The 27,250-nt window shown below is 38.1% G+C and overlaps 2 long non-coding RNA genes across 2 annotated transcripts in view; one reads left to right on the top strand and one right to left on the bottom strand.

Annotated features, from left to right (window-relative positions):
* Positions 1-4,545: 4,545 nt before the first annotated feature.
* Positions 4,546-7,783, bottom strand: LOC134423442 (uncharacterized). Its single transcript, XR_010029121.1, has 2 exons — positions 7,646-7,783; positions 4,546-4,936 (listed from the first exon to the last, which is right to left on the bottom strand). It is a non-coding gene; the product is annotated as an uncharacterized LOC134423442 (long non-coding RNA).
* A 148-nt stretch (positions 7,784-7,931) lies between these two features.
* LOC134423440 (uncharacterized) overlaps positions 7,932-27,250 on the top strand; it is a 42,097-nt gene continuing 22,778 nt past the window's right edge. Inside the window, exons 1-3 of the long non-coding RNA XR_010029119.1 lie at positions 7,932-8,028; positions 11,384-11,481; positions 25,851-26,001. This is a non-coding gene — a long non-coding RNA (uncharacterized LOC134423440). The remainder of the gene's footprint in view (positions 8,029-11,383; positions 11,482-25,850; positions 26,002-27,250) is intronic.

The following is a 27,250-nucleotide window of genomic DNA, read 5'->3' as shown; positions in this document are numbered from 1 at the left end:
AACAGTGAAATGAAAGAAGTTTTGAAAAACTTGATAATGGTTTTCAAAGGAGGAGGATAATTGGTGGGGCTAGCTTGTGCGGCTCTGTGTGGAAACTTTCGTCTGTGCTAAGGGAAGACTGTCACTAAAAATTTAAACTCTTGTACACAAACTTGACCTGGAATCTTCTCCAGGTTTTCACTGGTTCATTTGTAGAACACTTCTCTCAGCCCAAGGGGTGCTGGGATGAAAGCGTTAGGACAGATGGGTAAAGCCCCAAAGGAAGAAAAGAATCAATAGTTGTGATTTAATCCATCAGTGAAAGGGAGGAATTAAGTAAAATCCTTAAAATGGGGAATTTGTAAAAGATCTTTTGATAGTACCTATAGCTGAAAATAATTTATCATCTGATCGCTGTTGAAAGTTAATGGCATTTGGACTTAGAAAAGCATATTTTTGACTCATTCTGCCAGATACTAAGCAATTTTCCTGCTGTTATTTTTGATACTCTCTAGACAATAGATAATTTAATTCAAACAAATTTTCCCAAGATGACAAAAACCTAAAGCATAACAGGGTGATCGCAAGATAAGCTTTTGCTGCTGATGTTAATAATGGAAAAGCTAATGGGACATTAATATTAATAATAATATAAGTTGATATGAAGTAATATTTGTGTTAAACTGTTATAAAAGTCAAATGTATGCATAGCTGTCCATATCATTCATTTGTTAAAAGAAAAAGGCGAGGGGGGGGGGAAGCTCAGCAAAATGCACCCATAATGAAAGAAGGGACCAATTAGGGTTGGATTAACATTCATGGTTATTTACAGTTGTTTTTGTACTTGTTCTTGTGCTCTGACTTCCTAAAATTTCACAACCCAAAGATTTAGAAAAATGGGGTTGTTTAGACGCGAGGTGCAATGAAGTGGCTGCAGCCATTGTGCAGACACCACCTCTCTCATTATACCCTCTCAATCAACACTCGGCACACAGGAAACCGCAATAAAGCCCATCTGCCACGGTTAATCTGCAGGCAAACCCACACCCATGTCTGTGCCCGTTACTCTCCAGCCTTATTATTCTCAGATCCAAAGCTTCATAAGGGATCAGCCAAAGTCCATTAAAGTAAATAATAGCTAGAAATGACAGGCTTAGCAAGGATTGGGAGGAAGTTGAAGACCAATCTGAGCTGTGAGCTCTGATTAATAGAGAAAAGCATTAGGAGAAAAGGGGAGAAAAATGACCTCAGCCTGCTCCAAAGAATTCCTGAACCTTGGTTGTTAGGGCAAGTGCTACCATCTGAGACGTTAGTGATCCTTGAATTTCCTTCACTTTGATGCAGCTCAAATGGGAAAATTTTGAAGGTTCAGCAAGGCCCCAGACCTCAGCTGGAAAGCCGTCTGGAGTCAACCCTGTCAAAATTCTCTTGTGGAAAAGAAAGCCTTTATTAGCTAGATTGCAACAAAAAACCCACAGCCTCTAATAAGAAGAGAATGCACGCTATAGATTGCATATACATCAATTATTAGAGGGCATTTAATTGTTCTCATCTGTATCCAAATGTGTGCAAAAGTTCTTTTAAAATACCAGTCAGAGTGCATTTAAAAAAAACAAAAAGGCACGAAACCCAAAACCAAAACCAAACACCATCTCAGACTGTTTTTTCTTTGTTCCACTTAATTTTTAATAGAAGTTGCCAAGTGAGGAGATACTCTGCTTGGGAGGACTGGTACACAAACTTGATGCTTGTGAGGATGTTGCATGTAATGTTTGCTCTCCATTATCTCAGCTGTGTGCTGTACATGAACAGAATATACAGAAACCAGCACCAAGTCAACCCTGCACAAGGATTTCTTTTTCTAATCCTAAAGAAAATCACTGCTCTAAAAACAGAAACTTGGGCAGTCCTAAAAAATATTTTCTGCTGTTTCTTTACATATATTATCTACCTCTTTTCCAGCTACATCCTTGGAATATGTTTTATTTTGATTACTGGGAAGAATGAACAGATGTTTATTATTCATAAGAATGTTTTTACTGCTTTTTAAAAATCCATTGTGCAGTTAAGAAAGTGCATGTGCCACTGCACTTTTGCAACTTTTGCTGAGCAAAGTGCTGACAACAAGGACTTTGTAAGTGATTTTAGATCCAGCTAAGGAGTAGTGTTGAACTGATCAATCTCAGCAACCCAAGCAGAACTATTCAGAAACATCTGGTACAGCTGTACAGGTGTTTCTCTGTCCCTGATGATTTTTTTGGGGGAAGATATTAATAATCTGAATGAGGGCTTCTTATCAGGGCAGCTCTTATGATGATACATTCCTTCTAAAAGTTTGTTACAGTATGTGGTTTTCATAAACAAGATGAAGAGGATGCTGCTAAAAATGATGATGCTGCTGTGAAATTTCTGATAACTTGGCTAGAGCCCTGCTCATGTGCACGTGATGCAATTTTCATATTTTAATCCTAAGTAGAACTAAAAATGACAATTATGAAAAGACAAAATAGATACCACCAACAGCTGTAATTGCTATCCACACTGCTCAAGTATGGGCAAAAGACACAGTAAATCAATATTAAGATCTCTACATATGCAGGTATCACAAGGACATCATATAACATCATTATAAGAAAATCCTAATAAAATTTGGACAGTTATTCCAAAGAATACAGGATGAACATGGAGTGTGTGTGTGCAGCTAACTAGTTCTCTGCAGTTTCAGCTGATGTCATAAAAGAAAAGAAACACCTGCCTTTATAAAAGCTTAAGCGTCTTTCTGTAGGAAAAAACACAAACATATTTTAGGACAAAATCTTCTTTTTTTAATTGATGAATACTAGTGACAGTTTCAATATTTTCCTGTTGGTCATGTAGGAACTATAAGATTGGAAGGATGAAGTGGCACTGGCATTCTCTTCAAATACTTAAGATACAGTGCCTTCTTTTTTTTTTTGTCCTGAAACATAGGTATGTGTTTCATTTGCAACACTAGGTCTCGCTGCTGAAACTGTCTTCTCAAACAATTCCATATTAAAAAATTAAAAATATTTCCATGATCAAGAAATTGAACATGATTTCCAGTGGAGTGGAAGCAAATAATATTACGATGCAGCTTATGCATAGGGTTTTTTAGTAATTAAAATACAATGAAATATGAAAACGTTGAATGTGAGCAAGATCTGTACACCACTAAATATTAAAGACAGATTAAAAAAAAGCAGGAAACAAAGTGTGCATTAATAGAAAAAGCAAGCTAAATGCTGTGTGTAGTGGCTTCCTATTAAAAGGAACAAATAAGCTACTTTTCTTCCTTGATTATTCTAAATCCAGTACTATGATATTGCATCAAAAGCCTGCATGTAAAGCCTGACTTTAGCTACAGCCTTTCAGTGGTTTTATACCACTGTCAACTTCTCTGCTTAATGTAAAGCTGAGTTAGCCTATCATCTGTCTCTTGTCATTCATGTGATGTGGTCTGAGATGTTTTCTCTTGACCATACTCAGAGCTAATTAACAACATTTTCTGTACTCATCTTTCCACAGCATTGAAAGCAAGAGTCACATAGGCCACCATGGTACCTTGGTGAGTTTTCTGTACTTTGCTCCACTGATACAAATGTATTTGCACATCTATTTCTTCTCTTGTTTCCAAGGACAAGACTGGCTAATATTAATGATATGCACAATAACTTCCTCTCAGAGCTCAGGCCTCACAGTGGAGATACATTTGGTTTTGAAAATAGTCCTTGTCCAAGGGACCAGGAAGAGCTGAACTGTTTAGCAATGACTTTTGCTGTTTGTTTAATGAAGGTACTAATAACACTACAAATCTGAGCAGGTTTTGGAATTCATTAGTTTGCACAGGAATAGAAATAATCACCTCTCAGCAACATTTGATCAAATAATCTATCAATCAAAGGAGCTGTAGCCAAACACCTTTCTGTCTTTGAGGATTAAAAGACCACAGGAAAACAGATTGTGGCATTGAATCCATATTGCTTCATATTGTTTATTACACAGGAACTTCAGTTTACAGTTTCCTCTTATATTATTGGTTAGCCTCCCTTGGATATTTTCTTGCTGGCTGTACTCTTAAATCTATCTGCAGCTCACAGATATTCCTATACATTTTGTTCATTTTACTCTAAGCTCCTTATTTCTTACTAGAAAGAATATTTTTAATAACAGATTTAGTGTAGGCTTGCTGCTTATAAACATGAATTTGTGAATGCAGAAACAGATTTGCCTGATTTCAAAATATAAAGACAGTTACAACTCTTCTGTCATTTTCTATTAAATTCCCCAAAAAGCAGTGAGTTTTTCTCTGTAGATCACCAGGAGATTGTATTTTCTATAGCCCATTCTGCAGAATGATGTCACCTCATGTTTTGTTTAACACCTGGCATGTTGCACAGTCCCATATATGTTACACATAACTGGACAGCTTTAATGAGTGATTGCCTGGGTGTGTTTCAGTGTGCTACAAATGTACAAACTGCAATTCTGGTTAAATTTTACTTATTTTAGTGAATTTCTACAGGAAAAAAATCCTTACTATGCTGGTAAGATGACAAGGTTGTATATTTTTAATAGAAACTGCAGTGAACAGAAATGGCAATCTATCCATTCCGATCAAAAGCTTATGACTGTAAAATTTTCTGGCCAACCTTTGGCATAATTTGGGGAAGTTAGGGCCAATTCACTCGCCATGAGGCATCTCTGGCCTTTAGGTCCCCTAGCATTTTTGACACCCATCACCTCAGGGAGCCAGTTCTCACTTTGCCCTATTTACTGGCTGCAAAAGCCCCATTTCTCATTCTGTTACACTGCAAGGGGTAAGTGTGAAGCCCTCCTCTTCCTCTTTTGCTCCCATTCATCCTTACATCCAACAGCAGACAGCTTGTGCAGGGCACTATTGCTAGAACCATCAGGAGCCTTCGCATCTGCTGCCTTCCTGAAATAGAAGGAAAATATAAATATTTGGCCCCGAGATAATTTATTTATATGGGAACAGAAATTCATTTCAGAGAATCCATGTCAAGGACTCCCATGAGTCTTTTAGACATCCCAGGATTACCTCCAGGAGAGCAGGGACTTCATTTCTACTGTAAACACGTTTGCAGCTCACCACAAACACGTCAATAATGGTAACAAATGGCCCCACTATGTGTCGTGCATCGAGAGCCAGGGGAAGCGCGTGCGAAAGCTATTTTTAGAGATCAGGCAGGAAGACTCATTTTACTTCATGAGTAACACAAAGATTAAAACAACTGATTTTTAAAAAATTGTTCCCAGTTTGGGAGGCGATGTATCAAAAAATTGTGGGAGTAAAGGGGGAGAAAAAGGAGCAATGAAGTGCTGTTTATCCTGCCATTATCTTACCAGCCTGTGTTTCTTTGGACAGTAATCATGGGACCCAGATGCTAAGGGTAAGTGATATTTTCCCACAAGCAGTTTCTGGCTCGTTGGCAGCTTTTGCAGGCAGTTGTGTTGGCAGCCTTGGAGCTGCCTCTGGCTCTGTTTTGTGGCTTTGCTCTTGATGGGCTGCCTGGGCTGCCCTGTGCTGCTGGATGCCATTTCCCTCTGTCAGCCCATGGGCTTTGGGCAGCTTTGCACTGCACAAATCCCCTGTGAAACAGATAAATGGGCACTTCTAGGGCAGAGAGGGAATCTGCTCCCTGGCTGCTGTAGACATTAGGTGAATTACTGCTTCAGGTGCCTGGGGAAACTTTGGCCATTTCACAATTTTTGGTTTCCCTAAGCTGTGATATTCATCACAAAGGCAGAGCCAGGTACAGCCCCAGGTATTAGTCTTAGTCCTCTCCCCCCCACCCCTGCTTTTTTTTTTTAAGCTCTTTTATCTTTGCTACTCCATCTGTTGCTTGTGCAAACACTTTGACTGTACTCTCTTTATGACATATTAACAACATCACACCATCAGAAAGTCAACACAGTATCTCAAATATAACTATAAGATCAAAAAAAGATGAGTTCTGTACTTCACACAGAAATGGCAGATTTTTTTCTCCCAGTTTACCTGCAATTCAATTGTGCTTTAAAATATAAAGAAGGTGTGCAAAATACAGTTTTAAGTAATTCTGCATATTCTGCATTGAACATGTGGATATAACTATCTTAAAATATTTTCAAACATTATTTCTTCTATTAGATACATATGTTGCTATGCAGCCAATATAAAATATTTCTTTTAAAAATGTTTCATTGAACAAAATTAGAAGAATTATATTTATAAAACATACTCATAAATAAAACTCTTGGGCTTTTTATTCAATCAGCCTATAATATTATATATTTTTTGCATTGTTTACCTTTTTTTGTCTAGCTGATTTGAAAAAAAAACATTTTTTGAGTGGTGATTAACTTCTCCTTTGTGGATTTCTAAATTCCAGTTTATTAATTCTGGATTGTTTGTTATAATTATTAAATTGCATATTTGTGATTTATTATAATAAAAAATGCATAAAATTCGATTGCATTCTACTGCAGCTTCACCTGCAAAAGCAGATCTGTAGAGATTTTTCCCCCTGGGTGCTTCTATGCACTTTCTATTGTGCTAGTTCCCAAAAAGCTGTCAGATCACTTGTTAGATTTGACTGGAATTGTGTCTCATTTTGAGATCACTTTTGTTCACAGAATTTCCTGGAAATTCATATACTGAAAATGTTTATTAATTGGTATTTCATACGCTGTTTGTTTGGATTTTTAAATAGTAATAATGAACTCAGTAGAAATAAGAAAACAAAAACCCTCTCAACCAATTTGTGTGAGCTGTTTTACACTTTGATGTCACCAAATCTGTGTAATTCTATCTCTGCCAGGAAATTACCACATGCCAGAGATTCCTCGATGAAATGCTGACAGTTCATATTCCTAAAAATGTATGATTCTTAAAATTTATTTTTACTAGACTGACATCTAAGACCACTGTGGATATCTTGGTCATTGTGAACTGATTGGTAATAATTTTATTCAACATTAATTTTGCAAGTATCTAAAGGAAAAACTGCTCCTCTTGCAATGGGGTGGTCTTGAGTTAAATTTGCCATTTTTTTCTCTGTTTTAATTCAAATGCAAGTAAAGGATATTCTCAATCTAGGCATATTTGCAATATGTTTTTCCTCCAATCCAGTTTTATCAATTTGCTTTCAGGACACTGTGACTTGTGGCAAAATCTTTGTGATGAGCAGTCCTTGCTGGGTTCCTGCTGTTTGAAGGTTTGTGCCTGTTACCTAGATTTTGCAGAACTGCACTTGCAGACTGTAAGCTATTTGTCCCGTAGTTTTAAAAGTTAAGTATGAAGTGCTGCGAGACCAGGGGAAATTGTCATTTCAAATGTTTCCAGCTTTTCTGCATAGGTGAGCTTACACTACAAAAAAACCAAACCAAAACAAGAAACTAACAAACTAAAACAAGAAACAAAAACCAAAACAAGAAACAAACAGCAAAGAAACAAACCACAAAGAAACAAACAAACAAAAATAAATCCCAAACAAACAACCCCACCAAACCAAACAAATAAAACCCACTAAAAGCAGCAAAGTCTAAAGCTAGCCCTGCGCTGTGGGCACAGTTGTTGGACATACCCCTGAACCATTCCTGGAACAGCACTTTCCAAACAGAATCCCTTTTTTTAAGGAAATACCTGAAGGATAACATTAGTGTTTCACACTGTCCGTCCCCACGGCCGCTGGCTGCTGTTCTTTCCTCACTAACCGGGTGTAACTAACGGGGTTTGCTCGTGTTCCTCCCTGCAGCGCTGCGGTTCCCCGGCGCGGCCGAGGCCCGGGCCTGGCGCGGTGCCGGCGCGGCCGGGCCGGGGCGAGCGGCGCTCGGGGCCGCGGGCCCAGGAGGGGTCACTGTGGGCACTGCGGGCACTGTCGGCCCAGGAGGGGTCACTGTGGGCACCGTGGGCACCGGCCGGGCGAGCTCCAGCAGCCCGGCCCCGGCCCGGCTGCCGTGACCGTCGGGGGGAGCTGCCCTGGGCTACACCTCCCTCCCTGCCCTTCCCGGCAAAGGTAACCGCAGGTAAATCAGCTGGTGCCTTGTACCCTGTTTTGGACAAATAGAAATTATACAAAAAGATAGCTATTGGGTGCTGGGTCCTGTGAGAAATACAAACTAATCCAGGATTGTTAAATTTTTTTTTTCTTTTTTCCCCTCTTCTTTAGGTGTTTGTAAAAATTGTATTGGGTCAGGGAGGAATTGTCCCGCTATAACTTTTTCTTTCATTTTAATACTTTTCAAGTTGAAGGGCAGATGAATTTATGTAAATGTTAAGCATTTTGTAAATGTTTATTATAAATGTAAATTTTACTGGATAATACTCTTAAGAGATTTGATGTTTATTAAATCCTCTTCTATTAAAAAAAAAAGTGTACTTGCAGATCACACAGGGGTTGAAAATTTAACTGTAAGTATAATATAAATAACCTGTATTAATTCCTAAGAATTCCTAAGCATTTACTAGAGACTGTAGACTTAAAAAGAAAATAATAGTATTAGGAGATGCCATGGTGTGTATTCTACACAGAAAAAAATAATCTTAGTAAGTTAGCCTAAGATTTTGGAGCAGCCTACCACAATCCAAGGTAAGTAGGTTCCCTTGTAATTGTTTTTTCCATCAGTATTTTGCAGTTTGTTTTTATAATCAGTGTCTTCTTTAACTTTGGGATTCATTTCACTTTGGGATTCATTTCAGATCTGTCAGTTTGCCCATTCTCCATGTGTTTTGATGTTTAGAAGTTTCCTATCTTCACAGCAATAACTTACAACCTAGTAAGTTGCATTCTCTGCCTAGTAGGTACTTTTTATTCCCATGGTTTGTGGTTGGTGAGTAGAATTAAAAAAAAAATTAAAGGAAGAAATCAATTTAGTTTTAAGTGTCTTCAAACTCACACAGCATATTCTTGTTTAAAGGATACAGCAGAAACTCTTTTATTTTCCAAACAAAATTGCTGAAAGTAGCACAAAGCACACTGACCATTGCCTGAAACATTAAATTTTACCCAAAAGGGGTTTTTAAAAGTTCTTTGTCTTTATCCTGTCATTGTGGAAAGCCCACAGAAGCAGGGATCCTCTATCATTCAATAAGTTCCTTTTCTTGTGCTCTTGATTTCATTTCTCTGAGCTTTGATGTATATTTTACTCCAGTTGTGAGGAATGCATATATAAAATGCCACATGCATATGAGAATTTCAAGTGTAAATGGATTTAAGTCCCAACTTTAAGGAGAGCCCTGTCCACAAAGAAAAATGATTACCCATTAATTTTTAGACCTATAATCTTAAAATGTTTCAAAATGTCATGGAGGCAAACACATCACAGCCAGGATAAACCCTTCTAGTCTTCTTACTTTTTTAAAACAGCAAAGTTATACCTTACATGATAGCTTCAAAAAAGCACAATTATCCTGTGTTTTGCGCCATATATTTATCAGTAATCCGTTCTGTGTGCAACTTTAAGATAAAAGCTTTGGAGCTACTCCACTGCTCGCTTTTCCAAGTCGCTTAAAAATGGAAAAATTGCAGCTGGAGAGGCTGGCCAGTAGAGGCCTCTCTAGATTTGCCTTATGATTAAGAACTCTGCCTGGAATCAGTCGCAGTGAGCAAAAGTACTTGAAAAGATTCTGTGGCGTGGAGGGGGAAAGATCACTTTTTAATGCCCTTTTAAGTTGTAAGATGTTGATTAATGTTGCCCTTTACATTAATGATGTTTCAAGTAAAAGAAAACAAATTTAAAATGGATAAATTCTATTGAGGATGCATTAATTAAACAGAGACTTTACCATATGCTGTGGCTGGAGTGCTTGCTGGCCTTTCTGTTGTTGTTACCTGTGTAAAATCCACCCCATCCTCTACATGAATGCCCAAGCTGAATAGCCATTTGAATGCAAGCTTTAGTTTGATTCGCCATACAAGGGGTACTGTGTCACTGTGTTTTCTTTCTAGGAGTCACTAAGTGATTTCTATATCTGTTGTCATGGTGATATAGCAAAGCAGGGGAAAATGGGGGCAACTCCAGGCTTTCTCTACACCCTCTGCACTAAGAACTAAGATGTTGTTAGCAGGCCTATAAAACATTGGGCTTTATCTGGGCCTTCTTTTTGTTCTCTGATTGTCAATAAAACTCATTTTAAGGGTAACAAGGACATCTAAATGTCATCTGTCACAGTGTTAGAGAGATTAAGTTTGTTTAGGAACTTGTGCTGGACAAAAGGCCACTATTTGTTCTGCAGATACAAAGCGGTGTTGGCCATCAGGAATCGTGATTTAGAAGGAGGCTGCGTGGAGCATCCAGGAAAGATCAGCTCAGTTGCAGGTGATAGTAAGAGGCTCCTTGACATGACAGCATTTAAAACACCACCAAAACAAATACAGTTTTGAGTTAGGAGCGGGTTTATTAGGGTTTTGTTCTCTTGGGCTGTTTTTTTTTTGTAACTCTTCAGCTTTGTAGACCGCACGTTACTGGAGTAGCTGCATAGACCTGAGGGAAGAAAACAGCCATTGACAGAGGATGGCCTGTTTAAAAACATGACACACACACCTGATAGTCCTTGAATGAATTAGAAAAGAAGAGAGAAAGGAGGTTTTTCATGGAAAATCCAACAATAATAGGTGCTGCATTAACTCAGCATTTACTTAATAATGAGGCTAAATGGAAAGTACAGATTAATGAAGACATTGGTGTTATTAAAATCAAATCCTGCAGTTCATATGCTTTTCTTAATAATGAACATTGTGGCTATTGGAGAGGAAGAACAGGATTTTTTCTATTAATTTGGCACACATCCCAGATCTCATTCAACCAGAACCTATCCTGTGCAAAATGGAACCGATGGCCTTTATGTTCCACAGTCTTGCTGTTTAATATTTTTGTTAATCCAAAAAAAAGGCTTTTCTTTTTTCAAATTAAAGTGTGATCTTTGAGCCTAGACAATAATTAAATAACACAGAGCAGCCATGTTGATTTTAGCAGAAAGGTTGGTTGAAAAATGACCTTAGAAGGGAGATGTAATGGTGTTTATTGCACTACAACTGCATTTGATTCTGACATTTGTGTTTTGGTAGTAATACAATGTATAATGCTAATTGAGATATTTTGTGGCTTGTTGTGTATTTAGTGAGACCTTAAAGACATGTATCTTCACAGGTAAAAATATATTTAGTCTCATTCGGTAAGGTTGCTGTAATTCCAACACCAAACAAGCAGGATTTGAGGTGCAGCTGAACAATGGAGTTGGCAGAGTTGAGTGCTCATTTTGCCATATGCTCAGTGTGAGACATTTGTTTGACGTGGAAGGAAGCTGCATAACCTGGAAGTGGGGTTTGTGCATCATGTCAGTATCCACTCCTTATTCAAGTGTTTCCCATTATTGACCCAGCCATGTTCCCTGTGGGTCTGCAGAGAGAATGGAGGAGGCCAACAGCGTGGCATGTGAGAGGAGAGACAAGCCATGGAAAGTGGTCCTGGTCCTCTCAGGTAGGCCAGAAGTGATGCCAGAATGTTGCTTTTCCATGAATTAGGTCTTTCCCTCTAACAGTAACGCCAGATAAAGCCATCAGCTTGGTTCTGCATATGGATGAGAATAACTTTGACTAAAGAAGTAAGAGCTCCCAGAGCATGCTCTGTTAGCTTCTGTTTTCCTCATATCAAAGGCTGCATTCATAGTGAAATTAAATGCAAACACCACATTAAATCCTTAGGAGTAAACCTTGTCATATACAGGAAGTAAATCCCCTGCTCTGGATAAGTGACAGTAAAAATTTAATATGTGCAGCTATATAGTGAAATTCAGTGTAGCATTTTCAGCCTTTGGACACTGTTTAAAACAGCCCAACCTCTAAAAGCTGTGTTGAGGTTGTGGCTATGAAGAACAGGAGCCACCCTCACTATTTACCCATCCCTGCTGCAGAGGGCAGGCGGAGGTTGCCCGGTGGCAGAAGATCAGCATTGCTCTGTTGTCTCTTTCTATATCACTGTGTCCAGGGAATGTAAAATTGTGGCAGGGAGCCTCTCTACCACCTACAGCTCTCTCCTGTGAAAGAGGCTTTCCCATCCAAGCAATTTACATGGTTTTCTGACGTCTCTGTGACCAGGCTCTTGCAAATTACTTATTACCAGGAGGTCAGAACCCAGGCTTTAGTGTTCAGTATTGGAATCAGTTGGCAGGAAAAAAAAACATATTGCAAGGATGTTGTGAGAAAAAAAAATGGGTGTTTTTTCCTTTGCAGACTTTTTTATGATCGTGACCTGCCAATCTTCTGTTTTCTATTATTTTAGGTATGTAGTCTGCTGTTCATTCTGCTCCTCTCCACATTTTGCATTGAGCTACAAGACCTGAGTTGGTCCAGAAGTCAGGAGATCTTGCCCCTCTCTTCCCTACTCTATTTGCAATGAAGGACATTGAAAGCGTTTCTTTTTCACTAGGGCAGTTCTAGGGTTTATGAAATGTTCATGGGACCTTGTTGGACCCTTGTGCAAAGGGCAGTTTGATGATATGAAATGCCTTCTTACTGTGGAGCAAGCTAAGACAAAGGAATGAGTGACACATAAGACTCAGGTATTTCATCCTTGCCTAGTTATTCTATATTTAAATTTAGTTTATACATTTTCTTTCTCTGCCTCTGCAGTGACAATTCCATGTAAGCTGTCACCTCGGCATCACTGGGACAGTTAAGTGTTGTTCAGTGACAGAAAGGGCTGCAGAATTTGGCCTCATTTAGGAAATGTTTTAGGGGCATCAAAAGCCTGACACCTATTCTGGCTTCAAAGAAGTTATTGCTAAGTATTATTAGAATGTTCAAACTGGGACACTCGTACCAGTGCTGGGAGCAGAAAGTGCCCCAGCATCAGTTGGTGTTTTGCGCCAGCGGGGTCTCCAGAGCAAGCTGGAGGCCTTTGAGCTCCCCTCATGCTGCTGGAAATAAGTGGCAAAGGTGCCTGGGAGTCTTCAGGTACACAAATCTGCTCCATCAAGGTCTGGATGCAGATTCTCTTCCCTGCACTGAGGAACACCCCATGTTGTGTAATGCACTTTTTTGATGTGAAGTAAAGCCCAGACAAGTCAGTCCTGTCGCTTGGTGGGTGCCTTCAGCGTCCGCTGACGTGAGCTGGAGCGGAGGGTGTTTGCCCACAGTGGGCAAGCTCAGACCTTTAGTGTTAAGTAGTGAAATTGCCTGTTTGTGCAGCAACGACTTGATTGTTGTGGGAATATTTTAGATGTTAGTATAGCAACTGCTTAGAAATTGAAAGGGGAATGGTAAAATTACTTTGTGTTCTTACCTGACACAGATTTTATATATGGTCATACTTGGTAAGATGACTTTTTGGTAATGCTTGTTTCAATGTTATTCCTGCATGTGGTTTAAATAGTGAAAGAGAAATGAATTAAATGTCTACACTGAAAGTGTGTCACCTTCTGTTGGAATAGCAGGGAGTCAGGATATATATTTTATTTTTATTAATATTATGACTAATGATTATATGGGGGATGTGACTGTTCAAATTCCCTTAGTAATGAGTTTCATGTTACATTTGCAGAACAAGTGCAATGAAAGAAATTATTGCTATGTAAAGTTAATTCTTAAAAATAATATGAAAAAATTAGCAAGACAGCAAAAATGAGTTTTACTATAGTTTTATAACTGCTCAGTTACTGTGAATTGCTAAGATTTGTAAAGATCTTTGAAGATGAAAAGCTCTGTGTAATATTATTATACTGGCTTTGAGAAAGTAAAAGGGAAAAACCCAGTTCATCCTGTTATAATCCTTTTAGAAATTTTAACAAATCCAATGGCTTTCAAGTAGTGGAAATATTTCAGAAAATGTTACCACCACTACTGCTGTTGCTCCAGGCTATGTTATCATATACCATAGCGTGCTTGGAAGCAAAGCTTAACTAAGGTCATTCTAATGAATTTTGAACAGTTACATGGACCTAATTTGGCTTTCTGTCCTGTATGAAAGGCAACCTCTTCGTGCTGCAGCACCCAGCAGAAACCCCTGAGTCGTCTTATCAGCCTCATCTGCATTTTTCATCATCTGAAAGAGCTGCAAGTAACGCTCAGCCTATGAACTCAGCTCATGTGTGTTCTTTTTCCATCTTCAGCATAGGGGGCAGACAATAGGTTTTTTCAATCTCCAAAGAACTGAAAATGTATTTTATTCTGCCACTTCTGGCTCCAGTTTTATTCTATCACTTTTGTTACCAGGTTTGAGTTCTTGGGTACTAAAGGACAGCGTTTGGCCAAATTCCTTTGGTGTCAGCTCTCTCCTCCATGCCCAGGAGAGTTGCAAGGCTCCAGCATCATTCCAAGGAGCTGTTTCCCTGCTGTTGATATAAAAGACAGGTTGAAATCCGGAACTCATGGGTTCCCATCAGCACTGCATGTGCTCCACTGGGAGCTGGTCTAGCTGGGCCTGAGTCCATTACACTCAGTGCTCCTTCCAGCCCTATGTACTTCCTCGTAACAGGGGCTACAGAGGAAACAGCTTTAGTGGCAAACACAGTAAACCAGCCCAGGAACCAAGTCAGAGGGCCTGAAAGTAAGGGAAGTCTCAGAGATTTAATGCTCTTTACTAAGTATTATTTCCCATTCTCTCCAATCACTGTGAATACTCTTTCCTTTTTTAATGTTCAGCTGTGGTAAATTCTTGCTCTCAAAGACATCTAGTGTTGGTGAGTGCCAAAGTAGTTGGAAATGAGAATTTCCATTTTGCAAATATAAAAAACAAAAATGGAAAGAAAAAATTCTCAAGAATTCCCATTATTACTGCAAAATATTAATTGTTGATCACTGAGATAATTTGTTTCAATAGCATTTGATTGTTTCTTTTTACCATTTGTCTCATATAGGATACAATGAAAGACACTGAATCAACACATTAAAGTTTAAATGTAATATATTACTTTCTTTGGAAAGTCCTTGTTATATTTATAACATTTGTAAGTATTGTTATTGATATTTTATTTCAAATGCTCCTATTTTTACTACAGTGCACTATACAACAAAACTGAAAAAATATTTTATTCAGCTCTCTACCATAGTTCAATTAGGGAATAAAGATAATAAGTTTCTTTTTATCATTTTTGCATTTGCCATCTTTTCATTTCAGTAAATCCCTTGTTCTAAGGTGAAGTTTCTAACCTTTTCCAGATATTCCATTTTCACACTTGGATCATGTCCTTCTTATGTGTCTCCTTTCTAATGTAAATAACCCTGTGCTTTTAACTTTTCTTCAGGTGAGAGTTGGTTTGAGTTTTTTTTAAATTCTTGACTATTCATAATTATAGAATTTTTTTTATCAGGTTCCAATTTACCTTTGCATCACATTTTTTGCTCAGAAGGGATTAGAAATAATGATATATTTCTGAAAGAGCTTTGTTATTGATAATGGAATTTAGTGGTATTTTAATTTTTTCAAATGAACTTGCTAGTTTTTTTTCACTGCAATTCAATACTATCACTGATAATGCTTATGTCATTTGTTTTTCTGAATAGAAAATGAAAACATTTTAAGAATCACTAGAAGAAAAACAAAGCCTGAAAACATTTTACTCAGTTTTCTATGGAAAAACCCCATATATTTGCACGTTAAAATGTATTTATTATCATGGTAGCTCTTCACCCATCTGACTTACATCTCTCCAGGGGTGAATGATAGTCATCTTTGGCTGCTCATGGTTTGTCTAATGAAACCAGATGTGCTCTGCATTGCTTTTGATTCTGCAGCAAGAGTAGCACACCACTGTAATTTTGCTCAAATCCCCAGCACCAATATGCTTAAATTGCTCTGCATTTGTGTACTGGCTTTTTACATTTCACCTACCTGCATATTCTTCAAAGTGTACTGAACATTGCCAAGCTGCTGAGATGCTTAATGGATTCTTACCTAAGTGCCTCTGTCTCCTCCACAGTCTCATGGAATTTGAAGGACTGAATTTTTGATGTTTGAAGGCATCTGAGTGGTTCTGCTTGGAATGGTTCTGCTTAGCTTTAGACACCCAGCATTATCAGGAGGCTGATCTCTCTGGGTTTGCCCTCCTCTGTAGGAATGCTCAAGTGCTGCCAGTTTGTAGAGAGACTATGTGGCAAGTTCCTGTGAGTAATTCTCAGTGCTATGGGTATGAGCAGTTGTAAATTCTCAGTCTTGGTTTGTTTCACAGAGTAATAATTTCAGTGGACTTTATCACATATGTACCACAAATATTGCAGGATGTTTTGGCTGCCTTGTCTGTATGACATAAAATTGAGATGCAAGATCAAGACGTATTCACCTCAAGGCAGAGATGTTGTTTCCAAGTACCAAGCATGAGTGGATACTTGATTATTTTGGTTCTTGCAGCCCTTGCCTACTCTATGTTTTTCATCCAAATTACTCAACGTGGCAGTTTTTTAATTTTCATCTTCCAACAGCTACCTAAGTCAGCCTGACTTTTGCCTAAACATTCCATGGCTTTTTCTGTATGATCCTTTTTCTCTATATAATGAACCCAAAGGGTCTGATCCTAGACTTCCCCTCTCCAGTGGCAGTTCAGGAACTTGCTTGAGATTAAATACAATGTCAGTCCAGTGTCTTAAAAGCCTACTGTTTATTACTAAGTCCTCAGATCTGTCCAAAGAATTACATGGCAGCACATACCCTCAACTTCTAAATGGCAACAAATGTTGAGCAAGAAAGATTTCAGAGAGCTGAATTATCTCGTTAAATTAACTGGAACATTTTAATTTTTACTAGAGTTGAGTGAGCTTGAGTAAATATGACGAATTGGACCCTCACTTCATTTAGCAGACATCAAACACACACAGAACGTTGCCAAGCTGGGAAAATGCTTGTAAAACATCAGTGAAGAAGAAAAGGGCTAAAATTTACTCTTGGTTGAGATTGCATGCATAAATTCCCTACACATAAACTGGTGTTGTATATGGATGTATGTATATATACCATAAACCTTCCCTCAGGGAAAATCCTCCAAACACCTGCAACCAGAATTTGTGCTATCGTGAGTTATTCCCAGTAAAGTCAATAATAACCTTTCCTTTTGGTCTAAATGGAATATGTAACTCCTGTCTTGCACCCCAAGGTTTATCTCCTTTTCCTCTGCTGTCTCTTATCAAACACATACCAGCACTGTTGTTTGTTCAGTCATGCTCTGTAGAGTGGTTGGCTTTTTTTTTTTTTTGCTTTCTCCCCTGAGCTTAATGGGCACATTTTGTGAAGAGTGAGCCAACCAGGTAAATAGCTGCTACTATGGAGCTTAAGAGCTACAGCTCTGAAATTAGGAGGTGCTTTTTGTCAAATAGGCTGCTGTAGCTCTAATATTAGCAACAAAACAAGGGCTTTTCAGACAAGAAAAAAAAAATCTTTTGTCTGACTCTGTATCACACTTAACTCTGTTGCCTTGTCAAATATGTCAATGTTCATATTATACAGCAGCATTCATCTGTGGATGCAAAAGTGCTTTGCAAATATTACCTCTCGAATACTTTTAATTTATATTTAACAACCAGGTTTGTGAGATGGTACTCAAAAAGAATCAGAGTGAACTATTTTAAAAGTTAGTATAAATAAATTATAGTGATTTATTTGCTTTCCTGTTGCTCTATAGAAAGTTGTTGGCTTGAGCTCCAGGGCAAAGCTACCTAAGCCTACTTCAAACAGCTTTTTTTCTCCTTTTGTTTTAACACCATGTCCACACATCTCTACATGCTTCTTGAATTCTGGTTTCAGCTTCTCTCTTGCTGTAATTGACAATCATCTTCTGGTAGAGCACCAGGAATGAGGTACACAGGAAGCAGAATGCAGCCCTGAGTAGACGTGTTACTATCTCCAATGCATCCAACACACAAAAATAACCATCTTTTTTTTCTAGCTTTTAAACAATATTGTATTACTTTTTTGCATGCTTCAGAGGCATTAGCTAGAAACATTACGGAAGGAGTTCCTTGCCTTCAGGCTATGCAACTTGTCCCAGTGTTTTAAGGCATTTTTACTGATTTTTTAAGCAAATTTGCTTAGAGCACAGTCTTTCATCCTGTGTTTTCTGACAAGGCTGCAAGCCTGTTTGCAGAAAGCAAATGTCACAGACATGTTATGAGTTTTAAACTGGTCTGTGAAACACTGCAGTAGGATGGCTTTTAGTATTACACATCTGAAACCACAACAATAGTGAGTCCTTACCTGCTTACTGAAAACACCCTGGATATTGGGCATTCCTTATCTCAATTTGTCAGCTAGTTTATTAGTTTAAAATTATTAGGTTTTGTGAGTAGTCCATTTGCTCGTTATGTCTGTAAGAAATACAGACATAGTTAGTTAGTTTTATGTTAAAAGTTTTATGTTAGTTTTATGTTAAAAGAATGCATTGAGGCAAAGGGAAGTGGAGAGAAGTTGCAGACAGGCTGTCTTTGGTGCTCTGCTTCCCTATCAGTCTGTCCTAGGTCTTGAGTATCAGAGCTGGTACATGCTCACAACACTGCTTTGAGTTTTCTGACAACTGCAGGTGATTTTTCCCTTTGAAAACCAGGATTTTGGTACCCAGAGTTGGGTTCCCAGACTGAAAAATTATAAGTCTCAAGTCTTTGTTTTCATCAGAGATGTGCACAGACAGTGAGTGAGTGAAATGACATTTGGACTGTCTGTCAAGGAATGGCTGAGCAATGTGCAGTTGTTGCTGTGGAGCACATTTATTCTTGATGCCAATTTGGTGAGGATGCTCTCTGCCTGCCGAGGAATGCAGAGGTGCTGCTCATCCTTGGAGCGCAAGGCTGCTTTGGGCTGGTTTGTTTGCAGGTCTGTTTTAGGATAATAATTCTGCAGACAGCTGTGTTGTGTAAGAAAGCTCCCATTCAGGTACACAGGGCTAAAATAATTAGATGTGCTCCTAGGGCAGAGACAAACATTGTCCTTCTCTTTTTTGAAAGTAGATGAACTTGCTAGACCCACCCTAATGCTCTGGGGTTGTCTCCTGCCTGATGGGCTGCCACCAAAGCTCTAAAGCCCTCTCACACAAAGGCACCACGGGACTCCCACCCTCGACATGAGCGCTGTGCCTGCCTCTGGCGCTGCCTGTCAGACCCGCTTCAGCTGGAATCAAGGTAAAGAATCAGCAGCACTAAATACTGCAGGACAAAGGCATAAACCAGCTTTGTAACCCTGGGCAACCTGGGTGTTTGCTGACAGTATGAATGACAGCCCAGTTGTCACTCTGAAATACCGTCTTCTAATCATTCCAGATGTCACCCGACAAGATGATGGCTACTAAAAAGGGAATAATTTGGGAAAAGTCATAAAGCCTATTATCTCCTGCTGAAACAATTTCTCTTTGCCATTTCTGAAGTCTCTGCAAAATAGATCCAGAATATCCCATATGTAACATGCCACTGGTTTATTAGGAGAGGGTGTCCACTTAGAACTGCACTGGGTACCCCATGACATTCCTGGAGAAATCCACCCCTGAGCTGTGCCACTTCTTCATGTCTTGGCAGGTGACTCCAATCTGGCCATACAGTGGAGCTGAAATATTTCACCTGTTCCAAAACACGACGGGCAGCAAAAGGCTATCATAGTAAACACAGCCTGACAAATTAGAGAGAGGATGGAGATGATCACAAAACAGCAGAGTGCAGTTTCTGGGTAGAATTCTTATCATTATCTTTTCTCCTTAACAAAGAAAGAAACATCTGAAAACATTGTTAGGGCCTTTTCATTTCATTTAATTTATTCAATTGCATTTTTATTTCAGTGTAAAGACTGGACTTCATTTTGAACTTCAGGCTGAATGAAGGGCTGCACATGAAGGAAATGTAACAAAAAAAAAAGAAAATTTCTTTTGAGAAGGGCAGCAAAACATAGCGGATGAAATGGAGGAGTGAGGGAGGACAGAAAAGACAGAAAATTATGATATCTGAATTCTAAGCTTTAAATTTTGAAAGTATAGCCTTAACTGCTGAAGTTAGAATATATTTTGTCATCCATATAAAACTAAAAATGAACCCCCTAGATTGTTTCATTACAGCAGGGTGTTTTAATGGCAGAAACTGCAACTGGAAAACTTTAATTGATTATTCTGTCAATTCCATCCAAAATCTAGTGGAGGAGATTGCAGTCTGAGCCAGAAAATTCTGTATATCATTAATGTAAAATGTCTCAATGAAATACACTGAAAGGTTGCTGCCAAACTTTGGTAAAGACAAAAGTATGTTTAGGGCAACTATTAAAAACCTCTCTCCTGTCAGCTGCATTGGGCATTATTCTGCCACTGTCACTCACACTGGCTGATAACTGACTCTAATCAATTGCAATGAAAGTAGTGGAATAATTTATGTAGTAAGGAGTTAAATTTGCATGAATTTAGGCAGAAGATTGTAGTAATTTGTCTTAATGAATAATTTCATATTGCTTGCTATCTACCTGAGAAATTCTGTAATGGTCAGGATGGTCACAGGGAAGCATGGAAGAATCTCACCTAGAAAAAAAACAGCTTTTCTGACTGGCATTTATACTGGTGTGTCATGAAAATACAGTTTCTTCTTAACGTATTAGCTCCCCTTGCAAAATATTTAATTTTATCATATGGTAGTTGTGAAGTTTTAGCTTGTCCAAAGAGCAGCTTGAGGATAGCACCAAAGGCTTGAACTTCCAAGCAGTGACTTGAATGGTTTTGTGTTACAAGTTGTGATAAAAGATAATTCTGAATTCCCCACCCCCCCCACCATGCCACTTAGATAACATTGCTTTCTGTGATATTTTGGCCATGAATTCTCTTTGTCATGGAGCAACCCAGAACAACGTCACAAAATGTATTTATTTTAGATTTTGTAGAAAGTGATCTTGAGTCTCTCTTGAAAGTTTATCAAATTAGGTGTTGGTTGTCAGTATCTGTGTCTTAATTTTAGCATGGTTGTGTCTCACTATCTCTGCATATTCATATGTGGGGTTTTTTTGTTTATACATTCTGGATTCTTTTTAAATCTATTGAGTAGATATATTTTTATGCAGATCTATGTGTTGTTCATTATTAGGATCCCCCTTTCTAACTGAAATACATTTTTTTAAATATAACTACTCCATGTCTTGCAAAGTTTAGCCAACTGACACAACAATGTTCTGGTAACCAGTAACTCTTTTTTCCAGCTAAAGTTGACATATTTGCTCAAACTGTAGGAATTTAAAATCAAGGGGCTGTAAATGCTGCCCTTGCTTGGTAATCAAGTCCTGTTTGATAGCAGAATTGTTGCAGTGATTCCACGGTGGCAGACAAAGTTAGTAGCCAGTAGGAAATAGAAATGTACAAGTGTACATCCATCTATGCATCTCTGTGTCCATAAACACTTGTTTGCTGCAGACAATTCAAGTGAATCTACCTAGTTATGTATATTATAGAAAAGGACTTTGATTTTCTACAAAACTGTACATGAATTTTATGTTTGTAAATATTTTTTTCATGTAAAAAATAAAAATCCACTGAAAAATACTGGAAAACTGCTTCAAATTCATTCTTTAAATATACCAGACATAACCTGTCATTTCACAATGTTGGAGGGCAGGTTTTTTTGTTTCAGAACCTTCAATAATTTTGTGTTCTGATGACATTTTCTCTAGAATTTTGTTGTCAGTTAAAAACCTGAAAGGCACTCAAGACTTCAGTTTGTAAAATGATTTAGGCTGGAACTTAGATCAGTGTTTGCACAGTCCCTCTGAACAAATGGGTCTTATGGAGCTCTGATGTGGATGCAAAGTGTGAAAGGAAACACCAGGCCTGTAAGAAGTAATAGTGAACAGCAGATACTGAAAAATGTCTGTGAGGAACCAAAGGCAGTCCGTTATTAAATTTATTACTGGACACTGCTAGCAGCAATTTTTAAAAAATCAACCAACTTCTCTTCCCACTGGTATTTCAGCTATCCATTTCATATTGTTCCATTCTTTAAATTGTATCACTAATACCGCAGCTCCAGGGAAGCTCAAAAAACTTGAGGGCTGAGTTGTATTTGTTACCAATTTTCTTTTATTAAATGATAAAGAAACGATGAAAAATGCTGTGTGTTATCTTATTTTCTAGCAATGTCATGCCCTTAAAACTGTTTAATTTCTCTTTTCTGTGCTTTAGTAACTTGGTTTGAGCTACCCATTTTACATTTTACTCAGTTTTCTATTGAAATTGCATCTGCCTATGCTTCATCAAGACTAATAACTCACTAGGCATTTGGATTCAAAAAAGTAATAATAAAGGAGTGATTTTTTAAAAAAAAACTACCGACTAAAGTTTTTATTATTTGAGCTGCATTACAGTGCTTTGGCAACTGGATGTTGGAAAAGTAGAGCCAAGCACAGGAATCTCAACATTCAAGCCTGGTTCCTCACCTCTTCCTCGAGCCTTTGCCACTGGCTGCTGCAGGAAATAGGACTGCCAGAAAGACCTTTGCTCTCATCCAGTTGTTCTTTGCTTGAATTTTATGCTTTGATTTTTCTTCTCTATTTTGCAGATAGATTACTGGAGGATAAACGGACCAGAAGAAAGTCCCTGTTTTTCTTTCATACTATTCCACTTCTCATTTTACAGTCCCTTCACTGCCTGGAAGGAGGAAAGAAAATGAAGAGGAGAACAAATATTCCTTGCTTTCCTGAGGCTGGTAATCCAGGCAGTTGCAGTCTCAGCCTCTTATAGCTCAGTTTTTCCAGTAGCTTTAGGAATATTTTCTGCAGGCTTGGCTCTCCAATGTCAGAGCTGCCAGAGGACCATGGCAGATTAGTTGGTAACCAGCAATCTCTCATAATTTATTCCAGGATCTTTAAACTTCTGCATGATTTTCCCATAAAAGACAGTTTCTCTAGAGCACATTAGATGGAAAATATTTTGCAAGATCATTAGAAGAATTTCCATTAAAAATCTGTTTGAGGGACCTCCTTCCTGATTCTGAAAATTAAGTTTTAAAGGAGCACTCTTTTTTTTAAGTTGTATTTGTACTGGGAATTCTCAGAAATCCCAGCCAAGAATTATTGTAGCATTGTACAAAGCTGAAATTCCCTGTAGCTCTATGTTTATCACTTGCTAAGACCCCATGACAGCATATGCTTTTGTAGTCACATATTTACTCTCTGTGACTGCAAAATTTGCTGTCTAGTTGAGTGAAATCACCTATCTTTAGTCATTCTGGTCAAACTTGAAAAATGGAATTATTTATTATCTCTCAAATACTTCTGTTTCCCCTTGATTTTCTTAATTTTTACTTGCTCGATTAAGTACCATGTCCTCCTGTGAAGCTTGGATAGAAATGTGCTTGAATGTTTTGCTGATGTAAGTTCCAGGATTAGATCCATCACAACAAATTTTGGGTTCTTTTGAAAAATATGAGATTTTAATTGTTCTTAATTTTTCAGCATAGAAGTCCATCACTGTAATCCACACTTTAAGAATGACCGAATGATTTAACTGTATGGTAGTTCCCCTTGGATATGTATTGTATTTAAAGGTTAAAGTAAAGCTTGATGAAAGTATTTGCCTTTAGCTGTTCATTGCTTCTTTTTCTATTGCTTCAGCTGTGAAAAGCTTTTTTATTTGGTTGAGGCTTGTTCGTTTCTCACTGCTAAACTTTTCCAACATTTTAAAATTCGGCTTTACATACAGGTTTGAATTTTCACTTCTCTTTGGAGTATTTTACGTGCTAAAATGCTTTCTGTAAAACACAGCTGTAAAAAAAAAAAAAAAAGTGAAGTAAATCTATACTTTATGTCTTCTTGAAACTTTATTCTCTTTAAAAAGGGTTTATGTAGTTTTACATAATTCTTTTGGCAGGAATGTTTATTGCCCAGCTGGTTGAAATTATTAATGTACCTCTCAAGCTGCATTTTCAAAGATCAGTAATATATATATAAACTTTTTGGAGGATCCTTGATATGTAGGATTTTTATTGGAGTCCTTGTTCCACTTCAGTAAAAGGATGACACAAGATGTTTACTTTAAAAAGTCTCTGACATCCTCCTGAGAATGTTTTGATAGAATGGCATACATTTGGTTACAATTAGTAAGCCAAACAATTTTCCATTGTTATCTCACTGTGTTTATCTAGACCCTGTAAGGAGCTTTCAGAAAATATCCATCTCCATGTTTCAGTTAATTGATTGCATGTCCAGCAGGATTATTCTATTTTATAAAGCTCCTTTTCCTTTTAATTTTATCACAGATATTTTACACAAAGGCATGTGGTAGAAAGCAAAAGGGAAATAGTGGCACAGTTAAGCATAAAGAGATATTGTACTTGTATCAGGTCTAATAGTCCTGTGTGTGGGAAAAAAATATCTATGTGTTCCTGCTACTTCTGTGTGCAAGATGTTATACCCGAGGGCTGAAAGTAATAGTAGCTGGTGTGAAAGTATTCACCAATATCAAGTGCAGATGAAAGCCTTTGGAGCCAGCTGAAAGCTGAGTTAATAATTCTTCGGCTTAATATTTGAACTTGCACTCTGTCTGGCATAATAAATAATGGGTGACTTAATTTTATTTGAATTCTATTAGCAGTGTGATTAAAAGACTCAAATCCTTATCTGAAATCTTTGCTGTCGTATTTTGGTTATTTGCCATATAATCTAGAGTCTCATCTTTCCTTTTGTATGATAGCTGAAATACATCTTTCTCTTGACTGTCTTCCTTTCTATTTAGAAACTGCTAATTCTCAGCCAAAATCATTGTCTGTCTGTTTGGGCAGTAAAAACACCTTGCTATGTGCATCCCTTATTGCTTGCAGTTGTTTGGAGGTTACATGATTAAGCTGGCTGTAATGTGAATTAGTGTCTATGTCACAGAAATTCCCCGTGCAATTATCACCCCTCGGAAATGCTGCAGTGCCAGGTTTAGGCCTGATAACAAGAACTGGTGCTTCTGTGCCTCCTTTAATCATCCTCTTTTGTTTACACTCTTTTTGGAGAAGCCACTGATCACAATTCCTGTAACAGTAGGTACACGCTGGCAGCAGAGGAATGCAGAGCTTGTTGTGCTATTCTGCTTCATAAACCTGTGTCCTTGAAGTCTCCTGCATCCCTACCCTGTCAGACTGGTAAAGTTGTGCTGCTTTTATGAATTCTTGGTGGGAGTAGTCAATACTGAATGGAATAATTTCTTTTTGAATTATGTCTTTAACACAACAATTCTGGAAAAGGTCTGCTGGGTTTCAGATAGGTGCATGGGAAGAAAAGCCTGAGAAAGAAATTTGTCCTCCAAAGAAGGCAGAAGTGACTGAAGCACTTTCTGCAGTTGTCACCTTAGGTCCTTTGGCAGGGTGGGGAAGGACAGACTTGCCCACAGTTGTCCCTCATCCTGTGTGGCCCTCCAGGCAGCACTGCAAAGGAAGGTCTCAGTCTGAGTCTCTGCACCACAGCACACAACTTGTGCCATGGCACCAGCATCTCTGTGCAACAAAATCACAGTGCCTGGTGTTTCCAAAGCTGGAACCAAGGGTTTGGGCTCCTCAGTGCATCTCAGCAGCAAAGTCAGCCCTTTTCATTTCCTTATCATCAGAGCTGAGTTATGTCAGTTCATGTTCTCTAGAGCAGTTTGAATTCAATTTAGCTAGTGATTAAGTTACTTTGTGTGAATTGGATGCTGGTAGGAATGTTTGTTCAAAGGGTTAACTTAACCTTCCCCAAGGTTGTAACGGACACTGGAAGATCAAAAGCTCCTCCAGATTCTCAAAGAGAGAAGAAAAAAGAATCGCTTGCTTTTACAGTTTTCAGTCAATGTTTTCCTTCTGGGAAGCAAGTCTGTGTTTGACATACTTAAACTCATGGTACAAACAACTCATTTTGCCTCTAATCATAAACATAATTTGTCTGGTTTCTCTGTTCTTCAGATTTATGCAGTAGCCATGTTTGTCAAAGTATTTGGCACCAATGACATCATCTCTGTTGAAATGCTGGACAGCGTGATGAGTCCCAGATGTTAATGCACACCAAAAATTGAGAAAGAATTAAATATAAAGATCAACTGTAACAGCTATGGAGGTAATAAAAAGTGATTCTGTTTTCATCTAGTATTTAAAAATAATTATTTATATTTTTTTTAGGTTTGTTTTGCATACGTGATCAATTAGGGACTGTGCTCACTATTATGTGTGTACATAAGGAAAGACTGAAATGTGAATTTGGATAAATGCTGAATAAAGCATGATTTAACTTCATAATTGCACTATTTCCTTTGTGGTTTTTTCCAATCTTTTACACTTTGCTTGTGCAGATTATGATATATGCAGAATATTTGTGCTAAAATCTAAATGTGCCTCTTTCGTAACTGCCAGGGTTTAATTTGTCATTTGGATAAGGGTCTTGCACGGTTATGTCAGCACATCATGTTTTCTAATGAACTGTAACATGACATGCCAATGTAACCAAGAGTAGCACCACTTCCTAATGACATGTCATGTCTGTGAAATGTAGAAAGGATGTGACTTGCTGTGAATCAGGCTTGAATTTCTTTTTTAATTTTAAAATAAAATCCTTCTCTGTGCTCCAAAAGTAGCTTTCATAGAAGTATGGTTTATGTTCTTAAGGGGAAAAATTATGCAGGTACCTGGGCATGGTTTCATAGTGGCCACATATCTGGCCAAGTGCCCCATGCTGCTTGGTGGAGGAAGCATTAACAAATAATATATCCATCCATCCAGAGCATCCTCAGATGAATAAGGCTGACCTAGTATTTGCATGGGAAAATCAAGCAGAGGTGCTCCTTTAATTTTCTACCAATAATGAATACTTCCTTTGGATCATTCTGTTGTCTAGATATTGTTCACTATCATGAAAAATTCCCATATGCACAGTGAAAAAATTTACTTGGAAAATATGTTTCTTTAATTTATTGCAGCAATTCTCCAGACCTTGTAGGTATAACAAAAATTGTATTAAACTCACAGAGAGAAAAAAGAAATTTAGACTTTTGACATTGGGGTATTGCATCCCATAAGGATGATTAATCAGTTGGGTGTGTAACACATATGTCATTGTCTTGTCTTAAAAGTCTTCATATCAGAAAAAAAATAGAAATACATCAAAATATAACCTTGTTTTAGTTCTTCTTAACAGATTATCCTTCATCTCTTTTTTGGGACTGAAAGTTTTGGCATTAGTCTCAATACAAGTTTTCTGAAACCTGAAAGCAGCAGTGGCAAAGTTTGTGGAGTTGGTTGTGGTGCAGTTTTCACTGTGCTGCTCAGTTCTGAGCCAGCCATTTGACATTGACATCTCTGAGTATGGGAAT

This window comes from Melospiza melodia, chromosome 12, assembly GCF_035770615.1.
Source record: "Melospiza melodia melodia isolate bMelMel2 chromosome 12, bMelMel2.pri, whole genome shotgun sequence".
NCBI classification, from domain to species: Eukaryota; Metazoa; Chordata; class Aves; order Passeriformes; family Passerellidae; genus Melospiza; species Melospiza melodia.
This window is presented reverse-complemented; position numbering and strand designations above follow the sequence as displayed.